At 41.8% G+C, this 20,440-nt stretch overlaps 1 protein-coding gene across 5 annotated transcripts in view; it reads left to right on the plus strand.

Moving 5' to 3' along the window:
• NPAS3 (neuronal PAS domain protein 3) overlaps positions 1-20,440 on the plus strand; it is an 853,586-nt gene that overhangs the window by 806,077 nt on the left and 27,069 nt on the right. The window lies entirely within an intron of this gene.

Raw genomic sequence — 20,440 nt, forward strand, 5'->3', positions numbered from 1 at the left:
TGCCTCTCCAACCCAATGTTGGTACGGCTGGTTCTTCTTAGAGAATAGTTCATTACTGTGCTTTAAGAAGTGTTAAAACACTTTTATAAAAATAAAAAATTCAAAGAGAAAGTGGAATTCATTGTGAAGTTAAGAAAATGGAGCTCTAAAGTGTTGGTATGAAGAATGAAAAAAATGTATTTAGTTTCCCTTCCAAGTTCCAATATGCTAAGATTTTTATCAATAATATTGTTTTCCTGCAACAATACCTGCCTCAGGAAAAATCTGTTCTGTAGCTGTCAGGATTACACATCTCCAAATATGCTTAAGACGATTCTGTTAAATGGATAAAAAATAGTACACTCCACAAGGTGGAAGGATTGCTCAAAAGAGCATTCCCAAGCCTTTCGTGTGTAACTGCACTTGTGCAGTGGGCATTTATTACGCTATAAATTCCATAACTGATTCTGGCCAGCTCAGATTGATTCTGCAGTAACTGTAAGTAATGAACCTTCCAGAGTCAAAAGGAGGAGAAACAGAAGTAGCCAATACCCTTGTGGCTGTGAAAATACAAATTGGAGAGTTCATTTAGTCACAGCTTTTATCAGATTATATAGCCAATACCCTACAAAGCAGGAAAATATGTGTACAGAAAAAACGACAGGCTCCTTGATCTGCATCCAGCAACTCTGATGGTCAGAAACAAGGAGAACACTTCTTGGGAAAGGAAGTGAGTTTTTGTTTTCCCCCTGAGCCTTTTCTTTCCAAACTTGTTCCCTCTCATCTTTTTTACTTTTTCCACCTAGGGCATGGACAGATGTCCCTGTCACAGGAGCAAAAACATATGGAGCTCTCTTTTCCTGGGGCAAAGTTAGCCATTCCTGAATCTTGTCGCCCCTCAGTTCCAGCACCTTGGACTGGATGTACCCTCAGCCCAGAAGAGGCTCCCTGGGGTTGGCTGGGGTGGGACTATCACCCATTCAGACTTCTGTAGAGAGGAAAATCGATTATCTGGGAGTTGGTTACACGGCCTACGAAGAAACTAAGGTAGCCGATGAGATGAGTAACAGGAGAAACACAGAGTCAAAGGTGCCCTGTGGACCGCCCGCCAAGGGGGTGACTGGAGAAAAGAGGGGTGAATGAAGAAGCCTGGCGGTAGTAACCAGTGCTGCAAGAAAGCAGCACCACCTTATATAGAGGCTCGGTTTCTTCCCTAACATTCTTTAAAATATTAAAGGAACCAGACAGGGTGTGGGGAATGGAACAGAGTGTGATTTAGGGTCATGAATGTCAGCAGACCTAGAGCAGAGTAGAGAAACTTTGGGAAGCAGGAGGAAGGAGAGGAGTATGGACAATGATGACATTAAATACACATTTCGCTTTCTAGGGAGGCCAAGAAGGTCCTCGTTCTGTTCTTGCCCAGCTCTCTCCCCTCCCTGCCCTCATTTTCATGGAACACTTCAGAGGAGGGGAGGGGAAAGTGTTTGGAGGGTGCACTGGAATGGGGTCAGGCCCAGCATGTTGCCTCCATGGTGATAGCATGAGCGTAGGGAGGTCATGGCCTCAGTAGAACATGGGCAGGCGATAGTTTGTACCGGTCCTGGGTTTGTTTTCCTATACTCATCCCACTGAATTTTCAGAAATACAGGTGCACAAACAGATAATCCATCAAAGCATCCCCACTCTCCATTTGTCCCCATGAACAAATACCACAAATATTTTGAGATTCTTTCCCTGTCCCTCTTAAGAATCATAGAAATGTAGAGCTGAAAGGTCTGTAGATGAGGAGTTTGACTGTTGTGAGGTAGGGCTGACAGAATGGACCATTTGTGGCCTCTTCAAATATACACAGTTCTCATTGGTTTATTAACAACTGTCATGAAATGCCTCATGTAGGAAATCTGGATACAGTAGGACAAATCTTTAGATATGGGCAACCAGAGTCAGCCAAATGGAGAAGCCCAGAGCCAGTTATGGGGTGGGTACTGGACAGCACAAGCAGGGTACCAGGCTCCAAATGTCCAAGTGGACATTTCCAGCTCCAAAGGACTCCTGACAAAAGCGTCTTCCTGTACATGTCACTTGTTACTATTAGCTTTGTTGAAACTCACCATCAGTTATCCCTCCCAGCATCTTCTTGGGCTCCCTGGGCACAGGGTGAAACAGAATGCAAAAGGTAGCACAGTGTAAATAGATGCAGTGTTCTGCCTTAAATCCTTTCTTTAGAAATGAGTAGGGGGCAATAACAAGTTTTGGAAGACTGTGGGTTATTTTAGCCCTACTCAGAGAAAGACTTGCTTCTAAACTCTGGCTGACGGTCCTGCACTTGGACTATTTCAATCTGCTATTTCCAGGGGTCATACTGGAATTTGAACATATCATCTAGAAAATCATAATTATTAAGAGAACTGAAATGCTAATGAACTTGCAGAACTATTTGGAGTATCTTCTATGGGTCAGAGAGGAGATATAAAAATGATAGCTGGAGAGAAAAAAGATATAAACAAAAGAAGCTGAGGCAGTAGTACTCTATTTTGGAAGGACAGTTACCTGTCTTTCCAAAATAACTAGACATTTCAGTAGACATATTTATGGCTGATTAAGACTATCACAGGTTCAGTTTGGTGAGCTGTAAAAAAATTAACCATCAATGGAAGAATAAAATATATATACAGAAGTTGATTCACACATATTCTTGGAATCTAAACTCTCTAGAGCTATGAGCTATGTGATATTAATTATTGCAGCCCAAGAGAGCTACCAAACAGAAATTAGTAAAAATTATTAAAAGCAGAAAGTAATCTTTAATACAGACATTTATAAGTAGCTTTTGTAAATGTAATGACTAATGTCAAAAATAATCATGTTAAAGTCATCTTTGGTGGCTTGGAAGAATGTACAGAGCTCTGGCCTTAAATGCAACAGATGTAGGTTTTAGTTGAGGTTCTGCCATTTGGTAAGTATGTGACCTTGGGGAACTCATTTAGCCTCTGAGTCTGTTGAAAGGGAATAATAGTGCCTCTTCTGAAATGTCATAAAGTTATTATGAGGTTAACATAAGAAGAGTGAAAATGTTCTGTAAACTCGAAGTCTCTGTTAATATCTAATATTATCTTTATTGGATTATAACTGTAAAATCCAGGATTTTAGCATTTCAGAAGACATTGCCTTAGCTTCTGTTTATCACCAGGGATTTATCTTTTCGCTATTTTATTTCTGTGCAAAAGAAAAAGAAGGCTTTTAATAGAAGCCATCAGATTATCCACTTTATTTCTAAACAGGGCAAAGGGCAGAAAGTATGTTCATAAAATGAGAGGAGGAAGGTATGTAGAAGTTCCCACCATGGCCCCATCCCCACAGTGGGGTCGGTAGGTTTGCTCAGGGGAAAGGATTAGGGTGCGGCCCTGAATCCATGGTTGATGTGATTAGGCTGCATAAGAGACTCTTGGGCCTACAGGTCATCCGTGCTCCCTTTGGTTAATGTTAAGATTAGTTTTCTAGTATTTATCTTAGCCTATTGTGAAGCTGGCATTGTTTATTGTGAAGTTGATATTGTATTGTTTTTGACTGAAAAAAGTGTGTGGGTGGGTGTGTCCCTCTTTGCATTGAAATAATCAGTTACCAGAGTCAGTAGTTAGCAATATAGAAGTAATATAAAAATAATGAATATAGTAATATAGAAGTAATAAAGAAATAATGAAGTGAAATGGTAAATGTGTTCTCTTCAGGGCTATGATGAGCCAAACTCAGGGGACATTTTCTGTAATTCTAATAGGGTGACATCTTGAGGTATCCTATTGTGTTCAGGGAGTAAGTAACCTCTAGGAAGAATCTTACCAGTATGTACTTTGTAAAAACTATTCCATGCAGAAAGACTTTTGAAGTATAAGGGATAAGTGAGCAGTTTCAGACAGCTCAGATGGATCAAAATAGGAATTGAGAGTGGCAGAGATGCAGAGTAGTCAGGGAAGGAGCACTGAATGTGGAAGAACATCAGACCTGTATTTTAGCTGTGTACTCATAACCAGCACTTCATCTCTCTTAGCCTCCTGTTCCTCATTTAAAAAATGGACATACTAATACCTGCTCGTCCTACCCTAGAGGCTATTGTAAGCATCAAAAGAAATAAAGTAAGGTCTCTGTGAGCTCCCATGCTGTAGCCGGATGGACAGTGTCCAAGGAGTCAGTCATCAGTCGAGTACCTCCCATGGTCTGTGTCTCCCTTTCATTTATTACACAGAAATGAGAGACACATTCTGTACCTCTAAGGAGAAAGAGAGACAGAGACAAGGAGAGGACAACCTATGATGGGACATACCTAGTGCTGGTTGGGTGGCAGAAACAATAGTAAGAATTCAAAGGGGGTGAGAACAGCTTCGGGCTAAACTGGTTAAAGAAGAGAAGAAGGGATTTGACATAGATCTTGAAGAATGTATATTATTTTCACTGATGAAGCAGGACAGGGAAGGAATTCCTGGTCTGGGAGGTGGTGTGAGCAAATGTATGGAAAAGGTAAACCAAGACAGACGCAGAAGACAGTATGCAAAGCATTTGGAGTATCAGGAGGGAAGCTATACAAGATGAGGCCTTGAAGGTTGGGACTAACTTGTCACAAGACTTTTGTGAAAGCTAAATGGTTTAGTTGGTTTGAGTTCTATTCCAGAATCAATCAAGGTTCTTGACTAGTAAGAGTAACACTCATAATATTTCATATGTCAACATGGTGCTACACATTTTCAAGGTATTTTGAAATGCACTGCTTTGTTTGGCTCTTTCAGCAATTCTGTAAGATGGACATGGCAAGGATGGTTGTGCCCACTTCACACATGAAAAACAGAGGCTCAGAGAGGTCATGTGGTTGCTCCAAAGTTACATAAGTAGGTGAGGGGGGATTGTACCACTGGCCTGTTTTCCTAAGTTAAAGGACCTTTAGGAAGATGAATCTGGCAACAAAATGCAGGATGGACCAGAAAGGGGAAAAATAAGAGACCAGTTAGGAAGCTGCCCCCAAGTTGCCCCAGATGTAAGATTTCAATATTCTGTGTCAGTGTACTGGCACTCGGAATGGCTGTAATACCAGTAGTAGGAGACGTGCTCAAGGAAGAATTCACCAGCCTGGATGATTGACTGGATCCACGAAGTGAGAGGCAGAGGATCGAAGAGGAGTCCAAGAGAAGTGATGCACTCAATAATTCTGACTTTAACCTCTGATGAAGTTGATGGAAGGGTTATTAAAAATAAAGAGAGGTCCAAGATTCAAGACTGACTGACTAGCCGAGCACTAGCCTTACCAGCATTCATCCTTTACTCTCATCGGGACAGGCTTCTGGCCATTTCTTTTATTCACCTTCCTGTTACAGCCCTCATCACACCCGGAGTAGGTATCGAGAGGTGGGCGGTGCACTCCCTAGTGATTGTGATACCTCCAGTGACTGGCACGGAGCAGTGCCTGGGAAAGGTTAACCAAGCACGGACCAACTGAATTAATAAATGAATGAGAGTGAGGAATGAATGTCCTCAGAATTTTCTTCCTAAAAATCAGGTCAAGTCATATAATATTTTCTTGAAAAGTCTCCAGTGGTCCCCTCTTTGTCTATAAAATAAAGTCCGAATCCCTTGATACAGCATCATATCATCCCACAACCTAACCAGCTGTACCTGTCCCAGTATGTCCCTCCACCCCTATTCTGTCCTCTGCACTCCTCTCAGGTCCTAGACACAAAAAGCAGTTTTGTATCTCTGTGCTCTTATAATAGTTCTTTGAATGAAATGCCAATCAAATTCTACTCATCTATAAAAATTTAACTCAAACGCTGCCTCCTCCATGAGCACCTCTCCGCTGCTCATCACCAGGACAGTTCTCCCTGTCGCTCCCCTGCACTGTGCACGCACAGGTCTCATCCCGGCCTGGCTGGCTCACACAGCCGTCTCCCTGCCGAGCTGGCCTCTGTGGGGCCTGGCAGGGCAGCGGCACCTTGCAAGGTTTTGTATAGGGGGAAATAAAGGAAAATGGCAAAAGAGCCGCTTACAGAAGAAGGTGATGAAGTGAATTTTCATGTTCTCTTATAAAATTTACCTCTTTTCTATAAATTTCTCTCAATGAAAAGTAAAATTCATTTAAACATTGCATAGTATACAAAGCAACTGCTTCCCTTTCCCTGCCTGCTAAGATGTAGGGTGGTTCTATTTAATATCTAGTTTTATTATTATTAATATTCCTTACTCAGTGGAAAAAGCCCACTTAAACAAAAGGAAGAAACTGCCATCTTTTCGATTGACAGATGTCAAGGGACACTACCATCTAATTTCCTTGTTGATTAATTTGAAGGTAATTTCCTGGTAACCCAGGCTTCCAAAAATGTATTTTAAGTGGCATGTTGGTAAAAGAAAATTAATTTCTCTGCGTTAAACTTGCCAGCTTTTGAATTAATTGCATGAGCATAACAATCAATTAATAAATGTTAAGCAAACAAGGGAAAATCAGTCAATTAAAAATGACAAAATTGATTCCAAGGGTAGATAAACCTCAAGATTGTCGTAATGCTCATTTCTAAGTTTGGATATCCTGCCCCTGTACAATCTAGCTTCCACTTTTCACAGAGCACTCAAATAGCTGAAGCTTTCTTATAGTTTCTTACAAATAAATTACAACCTAAGCCTTTTTCACTGCTTTAGCAGATTGAAGGAAATCAAACATAAGCAGAAGTCCTCCCATAGCTAGTAAGAGAAGGTCAATGCTTTGTGAAAGTTGTAGAAGTGTTTTTGAAAGGGGAGACTTTGCAAATGGACCAACATTTTCTAAGTATTTGCCAGTTCTCTGCCAGGAGCTCCTGTGTATTGCCTTTCTTCCTCCAGTCATAAACGCAGATGTCCTCCAAAGGCCAGGTGAAGGGGGAGTGGCAGGGGCCGGGATAGTTCTTGCCTTCTTAGAACATTCAGATTGAACCTTCTTAAACACAGTGCTGTTCATACTATCATATCTAGGGCTGAATGTGGCTGGGGATACATGGATTCACCCTCTTGGCCTGGACGTTGAAAAGATAGATACTTTGGTAATGATGTCTAATGGAAGCATATGAAGTAATAGAATTTATCTTGTGAAAGTCTCTGAGGGCTGCATAGACTTTATAACTGTGGATCGTTATTATTGTTGTTTATCTCGCCTGCTATGTTTGTCATTAGTCCTAACTCAATAGTGTGTTTTATCAGAAAATACCCCCATTGGCATCTCAGACATGGACTAAAAAAATCAGGGATGGGAGCAGGCACATCATTAATTTCTCCCATTTAGCCAAGGGCATATATCATAACATAGATGTATAAAATTATTAAAACTATACTTTGGCAAATAGAAGATCTCTGAATAAAGTATGAAAAAAAATGAGACTAAAGAAGCACATTTAAATGCCTATGTCCTACTGAATCTTCACTTCAATGCTGACAATTTTTCAACCCTAATATAACCAAAACAGAACCCACCTCTCAAAGCATTTTGCCATCCACCAGCCCTTACCATCTCAGTTAAGTGTCACCATCTATCCTGTGGCTCTGGCCAAAAGCTTAGGAGTATCCTTTGAAACCACTCTTCACCTCGGACACCAGTCAGCAAATTCTATCAACTCTACCTCAGAGCGCATCCACAACTCAGCTGCTTCCTCCCATTTCCTCCTGGGCTACCTTTGTCTCCCCACTTGGTCCTCTGCAGGAGCCTCCTACTTGGCCTTCCGACTTCCACCCAGGCCCCCAGAGCAGCCCTTTACCGCAGCAAGAAACATTTATCAGATCTCATCTCCTCCCTCCTTTGTCCATCCTTTTCATCACTGCATCCCCAGAGCCTAGGCCAGTGCCGGGCAGTATATTAATCTCAGTGACACTTGTTGAATGAATGAAATCATTTGGTTTAGACGAAGTACACAAAATGCTGCAGGAACATTCAAACATTTGAGAAGCGTTATCTGACTGGGTTCAAGTGAGGAAAGAGTAAGACATCTGCTTCTGAATCTCAGTAATTGACGCATTTGCCAGTCTGCTGCTCACCTCATTTCTCCCTTCAAAAGTGTGATGGAGAAGGAAGTGCTGGCGGGGAGTGGGGGAAGTCTGCCCAGGCCGCCTAAAGCTTCTCGTTCGTTTGGGGGTTATGTCTGCCCAAACCAAAATAGGAATAAAAAAGTCAAGTGCTGATGTCAGTTCATTTAAACAGTTGTGCTCTTGCTTGGCAGCCATGATAGCACAAGTCACTCCAATAACCAAAAGAATCATTACTTGTTTTGCTAAAATCCCTCCAAAATAGCACAAGACGTGATATTTCAGCACTAATGAGGTTGTGCCTGAAGAAGCGTGATTTTAATTGTGATAGATTTAGAGAACCCATTGCAAAACTGCAGGAGAACAGCATGCTCTTCCCAGTTCCAGGGAAAGTGCATTAATATCCCATGTTTTTGTTTTATTTAGTCTGTGCTGGCTGTGTGGAGAATCACCTAAGGTAATGAAAGAGCTAGTAGGGACGACATCAAATAGAACTCTATAAAGAAACTTTATTTCCTCCTCCTGCATTTTGACTTGAGACTGCACAACAGAGGAATATTTGTCTTGAGTCGCCTTACGAGCTACTGAATTGGTTTGCTTTGCCACTGACAGTTCTGATTCTGACACAGCCTTCCCACCACCTCCCACCCTTCAAAGGTTGCAAGCCACCACTTCAGTGCGCTGGCTCACTAAGCCTTTACACTGACAGGTGGAGGGAAGGAGTTGCTGCAGAATCCTGCCTCATTCTAGAGGCCAACCTGGGCTGGGCATGAAAGCTCCTGGTGGAAGTCTGCATATGAGCCGCGTCGCTGATTGCTTCATTAGAACCCTGTGCACTTCAAGAGCCATATGCTTTCAAGTTTCTTTAAATGGTATTAGGGAAAAAATATCCTCAGGCATTATTTTTAAAGGGGACTTCAAACGTTCCCCAAGAAAAAAAAAAAGAAGTATAGCGCATTTGAACTCCAGGGGATTGCAGGAGAAATCTTACTTAACAAGACTGTGAAAAGGAGCAATCTTTTCAGTTTCAGGAAAAAGTAAGTGTTGGTCACAATCAGGGATCAATTTGAAACATGGATGGAGAAAGATGCAGAAAATCTACAAATCCTTGAACTCTTACATAAAACAGCAAAAAAGATGATGACTTGAGGAAGGAAATATTTTAAAAATATAGTTTTCATTCTTATATACAATGAAATAAAGAGAATTGAACATTCTCCCCATATCTTGCAGAGTGCAAAATTCTACAAGTCTTTCCTGTTTCCTGCCACATAGGAGACACTTGTAAAATGATTTCCCTCCTTGTGTTACATGGACTCAAACTTCTATTTTTAAGACCTGGAAAACAAAACTACAAGTAGGGGTGAAGCTATTTATTTGGAGTTTCCCTGCGCAGGGTCTGCTGCAGAGGTCAAATCAAAGAGACACTGCTTCAAGTTTAAACCCTCCTTTTCTAAACAGATTGCAACCCGATCTCATTTAATGCATTGATGTCTGGTTTCTTAAGCATTATAGTTGCAGTATTACATATCAAAAGGGCTCTTGAGAAATTCCCTCGAATTGATAATTCTAATTTCTTATGTATAACTATTCTATATTCACTCAGAGGACAGCTGCATTGTATGCTAAACCATGAATTGGAGAAATTGGTCCCTTTGTATGTAGGTTTGTATTAAATTGAGATGCTCTCTCTTTTTTCCCCTGTTTGTTCCCACACTTGAGTTCCTGGTGTCAGTTTGTATTTGGCTTCTTGAGCATATTAAAGTTTTTCTAGTGCTTATGATGTTCTTGCCAAGAGCACACTTGCAGCAATCTGCACCAGAACCGTCTTTGTGCCAATTACTTCAAAAAGTATTCTTTAAAAGAAAAGGAGGGAGGGGGATTTTTTTTTTTTTTTAGGGAACTTTCAGGTTACAGTGTGGTGGCTTCAATTTTAATTTTTTACTCAGTCTTTCTAAAACGATGACTTAGAGGCTCCGGATTGTGGATCTTTGTGTTGTGGTTTTTTTTTTTTTTTCTTTTCTTTTCTCAAAATGGAAGTCCTGATAAAGACATGCGAGTCGCAGGGGGAAGCGGTATGGAGGGAACTGCTGTCACTGCTGGCACCACACCCTCATCTATTTAAACAGCTTTGGAGAGGAAACTGCTAGAAGCTTGTTAAAGAGTTTCCAAATGTGTGACTGTAAATGACTCTCTCTAATCATGGCTGAATAAACCAAATGCAGCAAATGAGCTGGTGACATGCACAAAAGTCATATGAGTGTTTTGAATTGCATATGCTGAATGGATAATAACGAATGTCAGTGCCATGGGGTCTTTTGAAGGTTAAAATCTTAAGTTTGAGTCATTTATACATATAGATATAAACACATTTGGGAAAACAGAAGAGAGTGAAAAGGAATACATCCTCTGCACTGCTCTCCTGAATAGCAGAAAAGGGACGGGGCAAGGGATTAAGAGACCTCACTTTCCTGCTGGTGTCTGCGGGCCCTGGGCGCCCTTGTCCTTTTCTGCAACAGGGGAGGCTGCACGGTGCAGGCTGCAGGGCCCCTCCGGTTCTGCATGCGGTCTTTCCGAGATGCTGAACACAAAGAGGTCTTGGCACGGGCATGGATTCATTCACTCTGTAAAACGTAAGATGTTTTCAGAGACCTGTCATTGCTAGAAATTACTCTCGTTAAGGGTGAAATTTAGGATTGAATTAAGCAGCCTTATAAAATACTAGCTACAGAGTTTGGAAGACAGGTTAAGAAACATTTGAGAAAAAGTCCTGTGTTCATCAATGCTAAATGCATAGCATCTGGACCTTGCAAAGGATGGAAACCAAGATAACAGAGATGGAAGGCTACAGAGGCTCAGGGCCTTGATGGTGGGTCAAAGCTTCATGTTCAAATATCGGACTTAATAGACAGCACGCTAAGGAAAGGTGTCCGAGGCCACAGAGTCAGGCCCACTCACTTTCCCAATGAGGAAGTCAGTGTGGAGAAAGGAGGGCTTGAAGTCCAACACAGAAACACATCGCCCAGGTATGCCAGGAAAACTGAGGAATCGGGCTGCAGTCTGCGTTCCTTGTTTCATGCATGTGTCTGGGTCTAAAGGGCCCGGCTTCAGAGGACTCTTTGTTTGGCCCTTAATTTAAGCAGCCCAGGTTCATAGTGCCGGATTCTGGGAAGTGTCCCTCTTTAGTTTGCTCTTTAAAGGAGTTTTATGTCTCAATATGGGGAATAATGGGGCTTTTTTTTTTTCAAAATATTTACAACCCATCTGTTTGCTTTAAAATTATTTCTCAGATTTGCAATCTTTTTTTAAAGATTTGTTTTTTTAACATATTTTAAGGATTTTACTTACTTATTTTTAGAGAGGGTAAGGGAGGGAGAAAGAGAAAGAGAAGCATCAATGTGTGGCTGCCTCTTGAACGCCCCCTACTGGGGATCTGGCCTGCAAGCCAGGCATGTGCCCTGACTGGGAATCGAACAGGCAACCTTTTGATTCACAGGCTGGTGCTGAATCCTCTGAGCTACACCAGCGAGTGGATCAAAAATTGTGTTACATTTACACAATGGAATACTATGCAGCAAAAAGAAAGAAGGAACTCCTACTTTTTATGACAGCATGAATAGAACTAGAGAGTAATAATTATGCTAAGTGAAGTAAGCCAGGCGTTGACAGACAAATACCATATGATCTGACCTATAAGAGGAACCTAATGAACACAATAGAAACACAGGCATGGAAACATGAAACAGACGGTAGAGAGGAGGGGGTTAATAAAAAAATAAAATAATAAAATTATTTCTCAGAAATATGATTGTTAATATTTGTGTGTGGAATGGCTGCTTCAGAAACTATTTCAGTCCTTTAGACAGCAGAGTTGTCCTTCCACAAGGACCAAGGTTTTCCCATCTACACAGATAATTGTCTTTAATGTGTCCTCTGAAACTAAGGGAGAGAGGCGTAGCTGACTCCCACACCTAAGAGGTATTACTCTAAAGGGTTCTCTTTGTGACCAACATGCAATCATTTGTTCTCCTGCAGACCTTCAGGTGGGCTGGAGGGGACAGGGTAAGGCTGCCTTAACATTGTCGGAGGACAGCAGAGAGGTCCCTGGAATGACTATCTTCATGCACCTGTCTTTGGACACGTGTTGCAGTTCAGAGAGTCTTCGTATAAATTTTTCTAACAAACTTGAGAAACAGAAGTTCAGGAGGCTAGCAAGACTAGTTTCTAAACTAGAGAAACTTAAGTAAAACACACATTCAACCACTGTGTTAAGCAAGGATAAAGAACAGGAAACATTTGATTTCTACTATATCTTTCCTAATAAGAGCTCATGGGTTCTGAAGACAATATATAATATGGTGTAGCATTTCTAGGGGGTGGGATGGGAGTGGGAAGCCAGTTTCTATGTCTTACCTGTCACAGGACTGGTTCTGAATTTCTTTCTGAACATTATTGGGAAATACAGTTGCAGTCTGTTTTATAAAGAACAACTGCCTCTCTACCCTCAAGAGAGTAGCCCTCAGCCATGGGGCCTCTGGGGACCATGAGGGTGATACCCCCTCCTCCACACTGAGTAATAGAGGAATAAAAAGTTGCCCTCCACGGAGGTACAGTGGTCCTCTGTCCTTCTCTAGGAGACTTTAATAAAGTAACTGAATCAAACGAAATTTGATCAGATGTGTATAGTTCAACCTTCTTGCTTTGCCCCTTAACAATTTATTGAGGGGTTTCTACCCATGGTCCTGTTTTATTAAATGATATTTGAAGTGTTCCACTCTCTGAGAAAAAGTGGTTTATATCTTTGGCATACATTTACATAATCTCATTAAGGAAATCTCTCCAGCTTGGTTAAACTATCCCAATTTAAAAAAAAAAAAATCTTTGGTAGAAGACAGACTATTTTCTCCAAAGCGAACAGGAAACAAACATGGACTCCAGATACAAGTTGAGAAGCGAAGGCTATAATTGTAGTTACATTTTTTTATGTTATGTATTTGAAGTTTGTTAGCAGAGATGGATGAGAAGTAATTGTTATGTTTGGGGGATACAGTCATGTAAGAATAGAATACTGTAGCTAATGTATTTTAAATGTGGATTTTAAAAATAATTTTTTATTTGTTGCCTTAGAAAATGTTTCTGTATTTTAAAAAATAACAGGGTGATGAATTACCAGCAATCTCTCAGCTCCCTGCTGGAGCCATCAAATCAAGGGTTAACGTCCCAGGACTCCCTGAATTAATCTGGAGCTAAGCCACTGGGCAGGGGGAGGGGACTGGCGGAGCTCCACCTCCCCCAGGAGGCTTGCAGCACCGCAGTGCAGCCCGCTGGGGCATGGCCACTCAGAGGAAGTGGACCATGCACAAATAAAGGAGCTTTCCTGGCTGCTCCCTCAGGCACAGAAAGCACAGCCCTGATCCCAGATCAGCCCAGGGTTCCTGCTTATCACGCCGGATCTTCCATTTCCAAAGAATGGACACAATGGGTTGTGTCCTGTAAAGTAGGGATATTTTTCAGTCCAGAATGAAATGTAAATGTATATTCATCTTTCCTTGCTCATTTAAGAGGCAGTCGGGGATGAGCTCCTGGGTCATCTTTATTCATACAGCTTCATTCATTCAGCTCTCTAGTTAAAGAGGAGGCTGCAGGTGGATGGGCTGTAGGGCCGGCCCTGAAAGCCAGGCTTCAGGGATGGCCCCCTATTGGCCTCCAAAGCACTTGCAGCACTTGGTGAAATGCAGATTCCCAGGTCTCTCCCTCAGTTTAAAGAATCTGAAATTTTGGGGGTGGGACCTGTGAATCCACATTATCAATAAGCTCACCAAGTGATGCTCATGCATGTTCAAATCTAAGAATCACTAATCCTAGGGTTGTTTTTGTTTAAAATAAATCCCTAATACCAGCCTCAAGTGTTTTAAGCTTTCCTATTAAAGAACTAAATATGTTTTCCCTCATGTACCAGTCCACTTAGTTGTTTTAGTTGTTTGTGTACTGGACACAGTGAGTGGACTTCATCTGCAGGAGGAGGGATGCCTCCACTCATGCTTGTGTGCGGGTCTCTTTCCTTCCAGGACCTTAGTGTCTCAGTGACAGAAATTAGCCCCTGGTTTCCTTCCTTCCTTTGCCTTCCATGGAATCACCTTACCCACAGCTGCGGGCCTATCCACTTTGAGAAGTGCTCGCTGAGTCTTTCAGGAGTCAGACCAAGCATTCAAACCGAATTGAAGATCACAAGTCCCTGGGATTGAATATTTTCTATCTAATTGTAGTCTTTTTATCCAAAAGGATTGACTTCTGCCAGGGTTCCTCTCTATTCACTGTGGCCAGGAAGCTTCCCCAGTACCCAGTCTCCGCCACTACCAGGCCAGCCTTACACTGAGCCTTTCTTAGACCCTGAGACCCTTTCCTTTCTTCTTCCTGATTCTCTTCTGCCTGTAAGTGCTGAATTCTGCCCCCATCAATCCAGACCAACCTTGAAGATCCCTAATCCTTAGGGACCAACTCCTAGAAGGTGCCACCTGCATGCCCTGGAAGAGATCCACGCTGTCACCCACTGCTGGCCAAATCTCATTTCCCCCTGAATCTCACCTCCCCGCAATCTACCTCTGCTTTTAGAAGTCAACTTCTCCTTCTTCGGTCATTTTTGTATCCCCTATTGCTAAAGTCCCAATATGAATTATGACAAAGTCTACTAGAGTAGAGTCACTTTCTAGAAATAAAACCTGAGATTCCCGGACGGAAAGGGAAACGGTACGCTACCACCCTCTTGCCCCACAGAGGGCCCTTCAGCTCTGAGCCCTCCTCTCCAGAGCGCTCTGCTCGATGGACAAGACTTGGTCTCTGTTCTTCTCACCCCTGCCCCCCAGGCCTTGTGCAAAGGCTAAGGCAGTAGGAGTCAGACAGACAGGAACAGACAGCAGATTTTCCAGCCTATGAGCCAATATGGCCTAAATCTGGGAAAACCCATACCCTAAAAATTTTCCTGAAGTAATTCACATGAGGTTGATATTCTCACACTGGTTTAGATTAAGTCATTATTCTGTAAGCTAGATGTTTAAGTTCGGAAGACCCCAATAAGCCCTTATCTTTCAGCAGGTTGTGGGCCACCTCAAAGCCTCCATCATTTAAAAATAATTAGCTGATTCTCCCACCTAAGCTAGTGATTTGATGATTCATATGCTAAATCAGACTTCCATGATTTATCCCATGGGGGAATAAATGAAAAAAGACCAGAGCGCCAGAAGGAAGCTTAGTTTTTAAGGTAAATTTAGATTCCCTTACAGGACAAGTGAAAATCACTGAAGATGCCCTAAACCCAGGGAACACATAGTTTTTTTTCATGTCTGCTGCTTTTTTGTTCCCATATTTGCTGAGCCCAGTTCTCTACTTTACATTCTATGTGGAAAATAATGCACATGATACTTAGCACTTCCTTTTGATAAAGGAAAACACTTCATATTACTCATACTGAGAGTTATTTCTAAAAGATGGAGAATAGCTTCCAGATGTATTTTTCTGCCATGGACTTTCCTTCTTTGAGTATTGACAGAGGGGAGGTTTTATCAAGGTCTTTGTGATGGGCTTGTTTATGAGGAGATATTAGTGGAGCACATCTAAGTGTTTATCACCAACAGACGACTGAAAGGAGCATATGGCAGGAAGAGAAATAGATATTTGTCCAAGAAGCATGGCTTGTTAATGCTCCCACACTCATCCTAAACTCTGTGGACGTGGACTTAGAGCATCGTGCACATCCTCTCGTATCAGAAGAGAAAAACAAAAGTCAAACAATGATTTCTTCAATGTGGGACTGATTTGCAATGCTAATTTGGACAATTTGTATCAAAGACAGTGGTATTTCAGCTCAAAAATCCTGTGCATTCTGCTTCACTGGGGCTGGCATCTGGGCAGTGCTGTGTAAGGGGTTTAGAAAAATATGGGCTTTAGCATTTTCGTGGAGCTCTTTATGGTAAAACAAGAGCAATGAAAGGGAGCTCAGTGAGGATTGAGCTCACATACAAAATTGAGCTCAGGGGCAAAGAATCTCTTAGTTCAGAAATGATTTTTGAAGAATGTGTGTAGATTGGATGTCAGACCAGACTCAGATGAACCTTTAGAATATAGAGGCAGTTTTTACCTGGTAGTGGCCAAAACCGGAGCATTGTCCCAGCTCAGCTATGACTCATAAAAACCCTCCTGATTAGTTCTTGAAGTCTACTTGCATCTATTAACTTGCAGCTGTACTCAAACTCCCACCCCACCATGGAGAAGAGGGGCAGGGCAGGGCTGTCGCACGGAAAGGGCCACTCTATTGAGCATTAGGTAGTAGGATTCCCTAGAACTTAGTGTGGCCCTAAGATCACTGCCTGCTTCTTAGCCTCCATTTTATACCTGAGGAAATGCTGTAGCCAAAGGACTTGCCAAAGCCGCCAGCAGCGGGACTAAGATCAGATGTTCCATTTTCCAGTTCAGTGTTTTTTCTCCTCCACAGTATTCCTTTCATCTTAAGGCTACTATGTTATTTTTATAGTTTCAATGATTCTTGACATAATATTAGTATTTGGGCTTATATGTTTGTATTCAAAATCATTTTCTATTCGCCTATGTATCTCTATAAGGAAGCCATCCCATTCTTTGGGATGTTACCATCGGGACTGGCGACAATATGGCAAGCTTGGCACTTACATCAGAATGAAATTGTGGGTGGAGAAAAAGCAACCTCAGAGCTTTGAGAAATTTTCATATGCCTTAACAAAAGTAATTATAGAGCAAGAGAACCTCAATTTAGGGAAAAGCATAAGTTGCCTTAGGCTTCATATACTTAAAGTGGGGAAAATGCTTTTGGTGTTTTTCTCTCAGCTCTCTCTGTTTCTCCTGTGGTAATTCCATTGCATTTCCAGTTTTTAACTATCGCTTCCACAAAAAAATTAATAAATAAAAATTGAAAACTATTCCTTCAACTATCCTTTCTTAAGTACCCATCCCCTTTTCTGAGCTATCTCCTGGGCATGTCATCCAGGACCTCCCCAAGCTGCTCGAACACAAAATGCGCACAGGGAAATCTCTGTCTGCACATTGCTTGTACCCACACCCTGGCCGCTCCTGTATTCCCAGTTACCATTCAGTCTATCTGGCTCCTCCCCCCTCCACCCCCTCCCCATCCCCACTCCTCCTCCTCCTGTGAGAGAGGCTCAAAATCATGGGGCCCTCTCTTCCCACCAGTTCCCATTACTAATCTTTACTGTTTTGCTTGTACCTGCCATTTTGACCCTTCCCCGTGTCTTCTGTTGACACCAACTGTGCTTCTGGATCCTATTGCCAATAGGTTTCCTTTTATATTCTCTTGTTCTATCTCATGTGCTGATGTGCAAACCCCTCTCAGCATTCGATGACCATATCTTACATCAATAAGGTACTCACATGCCAGTTTCACATATTCTTCCTGATCCATTCAGTCAAAAGTACTGCCACCTACCCTGACCTCCCAAAGATCTTATTCTCTACCTTTCTTATGACACATACTTGTTGTTTAATAAAAGTAGTACTTGTTGGGCACATATTGTGTACATATATGTGTATCAGACATATACGTAGGCACTTTATATACATTTTCCTTTAATCCTCTCATCAGCCCTATAAGACCTAGTAGGACCTCTACACCAGAGACCCATACCTAATTGGTTTTGGGTACAGCTTGGATACGGGGACTTTTATAGACTCCCTGGGTGATTCCAATGTGTGGCAAGATTGAGAACCGCTGGTAAGACTCCAGACCCATTAACCAGCTACTCTCCAGGAGTACATGTCACATTTGGAGCTTTAAAAACCAACCGAATGCTGGACTCCAGCCCAGCCCTACCAAACTGGCATCTCGGGCAGGGGAGCAGGGGTAGAGCCTGGAAATCCATGTATTAACAAAGCTTCACAGGCGATTCTTTACACGGCCTGGATGGAGGACCACTTTCTCAATCAGACACTGTCCCATCTCCCCATATTACTATACTACAGGTAATTGTGTGTACCTGCTCTACTACATAGTCTATAAACTCTTTGCGGACAGGTTTACATTTTACTCTCCTTGATCTGTTCCATGGCACCAAGCAAGATCCCTTGTACATAATATGTTTTAGAAACTAAAAAAAAAAATTTTAATAAAATAAAATGCCCTTTGATGACCTTATTAAGAAAACAAGGAACACCTTTACCCAATTATTAGTCTCTTTGTAGTAGGTTTTTAATCTGTACTGTACTGACCTGGAACTAAGCAAGTCATTCTAATCCTCTGAGCATCACAGTGGCATGGCTATGCAGTGTCAGAGCCGGGGTTTGAACCCGGCTTCTCTGACAACACTCTTTCCCTTGTCTCTCTGGACTTAAAAGCAACTACAAAGTGAAATCACTATGCGTTTGGGTAGATGCTGTCAGACTTGCTTCTGTCATCTGAATATAACCTGTCACATGGCGGGGAATAAAACTTTTGGCATTATGAAATGGATTTAGAAAAACATATCAATTTAAAACCAAAAAATTAATTGTGTGCCCTAAGAGATACCCCCTTCTCATCAGTCTGACCCTCCATATCCCCAGATGTACATATGAACAAACACACCTTTTACTGTTATTTGACATTTCTTGTCAAGTATTCAATTACTATTGTACATTGGTCATTTTATTAGCTTTCCTTTTCTTGGTTTGTGCTATTTCTCAGACTTTTCAAATAACCTGAGCTTCTGATTGTAAGTGAAGTTTATGTAAAGGTTTATATACAGATACTGAAGGCAGTAAATTGGCATAATGTTTCATTCAGTATGAATACGCACATAAAATGCACACAGGGATAAAGTTGAAATCACAAACAAGACTTAGAAACCTGAATCCCAGGCTCTTTTTTGCCATTTCTAAGCCAGCTGACTCTGCACAAGGAGTGACTTTCCAGAACCTCTTGCCTCACCTAAAAAATATAAAAGGGAAGAGGACCTAAAATAGATCCTGCAAAATTTTCTTCCAAACATCATTATTTTAAAGGATCATAAAATTTCACAATTTATTGCTGGTATTTTGGTAAAGATTAAATTAATAATTACTCATCTTTATTATTATGTTGATATTTTTAAAGATGAATTGAATCACAATGAAATTTGTAGACTTCTTTACAGTTTAGAAAGTGTTCACCTTCATTGTCTCTTTTGGTTTTAATAGCAGAACTGCAGAATAGTTATTACTCCCATTCCACAGAAAATCAAACTGAGAAGCAGAGAGGTTAGATGAGTTGCCCAGGATAACAAAATCAGAAAATGACAAACCTAGATCCCTCCTGGACCCCGCTTTGACCCCAGCGACACCTCAATGGCTACAGGCAAAGCTGGAGATGGAGGCCAGGTAGATCTGACATGCAGACAGCTCGGCTCAACAGCCTGTCTGCCTCCCCAAAACGTCTTCTAGCCCAAACCCCTATAAATCACCTTAGAATAGAATATCAAGCAGGGATTTATTTAGCATATCATTTCTGGGTGTGTATTTTCCTGAGCATTTATAGATCTGTGTTTCCAAGAAGCTGAGCGTTCCTGATAATACAAGACAGATAATGATAAATGAGCATCTATGTACGCCTAGCTGGGAAGAGGACCAGGAACTGTTACCACCCATTCTGTGAACTTAATCCAGTGTCTTTTATCTATTTCTTTATTAGTTAATGAGGTCCTGCAAAAAAAAAAAAAAAAAAAAAAAAACCACAACAACTCTGATGGCATTTTAGCATCCTTGCCTTTAGGAACACTTTCAAATATTCATAAAGTAGCTCACCTGACCAAGCTTAAAGCAAAGGTACATTAAATATGGATCTAGTTAACTTCAAATGTGGGTGGCCAAAAAACTACTCCTGAAATAACCTAAGTAAATCCTCCTCATTGGCGTTTCCAGATGGGCAGCCCTGGGCGCAAACGTGAAGGGGACCAGGGAAGAATATGATTCCGAGCAGCCAGGACTCCGAGGGGCAGCCCCGGGGCTTTGGTCCTGCTGCCTGACTGACAGCGGTGTGGCTTGCTGTGGGAAAGCTGAATAACTTAAGGGAAACAAAAACAAAATGAAAAAGGAATTCCCAGTCAAGCCCCTAGGAAGGAAGGAAAGCAGACGCTAGATCTTATGGCTCCTGGGAGGCCAGAGACCTGTTTCCCACTTCGGTTCCTTATGGCAAAGAGGGAAAAGAAAAATCTCAAAAGACGGTTTGGTGCTCAGTGATACATTTGGAAAGGCAAACCAACCTGGAAGCTCGGTGAGCCGCTAAACCGAGCCCTGGGGTGCAGTGGCTCTCAGCAATTACCTCTATGACCTGGTTTTAGAGGGTACCCTCCAGTTTCTAGGAACACAGCTAGAACACACACACACACACACACATTCTCTTCACCGCCCCCCCACACACACCCAACGTTCATCATCCCAC

Source organism: Pteronotus mesoamericanus, unplaced genomic scaffold (assembly GCF_021234165.1).
Source record: "Pteronotus mesoamericanus isolate MK-2021 breed Mesoamerican mustached bat unplaced genomic scaffold, CSHL_Meso_final contig_46, whole genome shotgun sequence".
NCBI classification, from domain to species: Eukaryota; Metazoa; Chordata; class Mammalia; order Chiroptera; family Mormoopidae; genus Pteronotus; species Pteronotus mesoamericanus.